The sequence below is a fragment of the Echinops telfairi genome, unplaced genomic scaffold, assembly GCF_000313985.2.
Source record: "Echinops telfairi isolate 266 unplaced genomic scaffold, ASM31398v2 ScPeMD7_7;HRSCAF=31, whole genome shotgun sequence".
NCBI lineage: Eukaryota > Metazoa > Chordata > Mammalia > Afrosoricida > Tenrecidae > Echinops > Echinops telfairi.
In genome coordinates this window covers 4,121,672-4,123,875 of record NW_022103904.1, presented here as the reverse complement: position 1 = coordinate 4,123,875, position 2,204 = coordinate 4,121,672, and the positions used below count along the sequence as shown (strand labels likewise).

Here is a 2,204-nt window from a genome sequence, read left to right as displayed (position 1 = left end):
AGGACCCAGTGGGCAGCTCGGCTCTGTCCTACAGGGTCACCGTGAGTTGGAATTTGCTCAAGAGCAGTGGTTTGGCTTGGTTTGGGCGAGCATGCACTACAGTAATATTTCTTCTCCTTTTAAGAAGGAATAGTAAGAGGAAAGGTCACCGCAGACTGAACTATTGCCTGAGCGGTGAGTGACTTTTTTCCTTCCACTGCTTTCCCTCCCCTCTGCGGTCCCTCGTGCTCTGTGGGAGCCTCCAGTCTTGCTCAGACCATGGTTTTGAAATTGCCTTTGACTACTTGAATTACATACCCCTGTAGAGCCAACCAAGCTAAACCAAATCCACGGCCATCAAGTCAGCTGTAACTCCCAGCAACCCTATGAGGGTTTTCAAGACTGTGGGTCTTGACAGGAGCAGGCAGCCTTCATCCCTTTCCTAGGGAGCAGCTAGTGGGCTTGCGTCACGGACCTTCTGGTTCGCAGCCTCACACTTAACCCCTGCCCCTCCAGGGCTCCCTCTGTGGAGGAAGATGCGTGCCTTAGTGGTCGACCCTGCTATTTATGAACAAGTCAGGGGTCAATAGCCTTCATTTTAGATAAGTGGATAACTATATTAATGGTTTTCACTGGAGAGGCTTTTTTTTTTTTTTAATTCCTAAAAAGATGAAAAGAAGGGTTTTCTAGAATGGTCATCCTCTGCCTACTTGGAATCTGCTTACATCATAAAGACCTTGCTTACCAAGAACATCTGGGAAATGCTGAAATGTTAGCTGGTGGGGATTTTTAAGTTTTATAATTTGATTTTACATATCTGGATTCAGACTCTTCTCCTTTGAAAAGTGTTAACTGTGTGTTTGAGAGGGTGGAGGCTGCGTTGTAACAATCTGTGTGTGTATGTGCTTGTGCCTGTGTAACATAGCCACAAGGAGTGGGGGAGGGAGTGGATATGATGAAACGGTGCGTGAATTAGTGTGGGAAGCGTTCCACAGCCGGGTAGTGGGAGCCTGGTGTCCTCATGCATTTCATGTCCATTCGAGTAAGAAGGAAGGGAGCGTGTGCCATGGAAAGCCAGGGCATGTTGGACCCAACCCTGGGTTCTCTGAGCGCCCCAAGACAGGAGACCCATCACACATCTCCTCGGGGCTTCTCTTCCTCCTCAGAGAAATGCATTTTGCCTTCCAGTAGTCCTTGCCAGCTCTGACACTTGATGATTGATTGTATATGACAAATAACAAATTGTTCAATCTTGTGGCATGGGAGGTGGGAGGTGGGTTGAGGACAGAGATTCGGATGAAGCAAAGCAACCATGAATTATTAGTTGAGCAAGCTGAGCTAGGTTGCTTTTACTTGTTTTGCAACACAAAACTCCAGATCATAAAAAGGTCAGGCTTACGGATCACAGAGAGACTGGCAGAACCTCTGAGAATATGGTCCTAAGTCATGGTTGAAAAGGTAAGTTAGGAAAGAAAGAAGTTTATTTAAATAACTGGATTCTGGGTTTACTTAAAGAGCCATGGTCTTAAAGAAACATATGTAGTGGTTTCCCCAATGCTGGCCTGACAGGCGTTAAGGTTAGAAGACCTTTCAGCCAGAGCAGCGGTTGGCAGACTTTTGAGAACAGAAGAGCCAAGCCTGCGCCTCACAACAATTTAAAACGTATTCAAGAGGCATAAATATATTTTACAAGCAAATGAAATCACCATTATCTGAATACTGCCCTTTAAATATTTTAAAGATGAAACTATCATAGTTTTATTTTCATTTGAATTTCATTTCCGAGCTGCATGTATGCACTGAAAGAGCCACGTATGGCTCTCAAGTCCCAGTTTGCCGACCCCTGAGCTAGCCGTTGTTAGTTCCAGCTCTAAAGAGGAAGAAGGGGGAAAAATAAAAAATAAAAAGAAGAAAATCAATGCATCAGTGATAATAAAAGACACATCTTTTAAAATATATGATAATTAAAAATGTAATTCATTCTACTGTTCTGATAGCTCAGAAGGCATTGCCTTACAGAGTCCACCTCACAGTGATCTCAGCATCCGTCGGTGAGGATAGCAAGTAACAGAGAGCGGGGTTTCCTTTCTGCCATCAGAGCTCGTCTTCACGGGCTGACCCATATCTTACTCTGGGCTTTCTGTGGTCAGCTGTTGCTTCTGAGAGGCCTAAGTCATTGTCGGGGAGTCTTTGATTTCACGCCCCTTTCTTTTCTTAACATCACT

The 2,204-nt window shown here is 44.8% G+C and overlaps 1 protein-coding gene across 1 annotated transcript in view; it reads left to right on the top strand.

Moving 5' to 3' along the window:
• The window catches only part of AMPH (amphiphysin), a 147,718-nt gene that overhangs the window by 136,597 nt on the left and 8,917 nt on the right, over nucleotides 1–2,204 (top strand). The window lies entirely within an intron of this gene.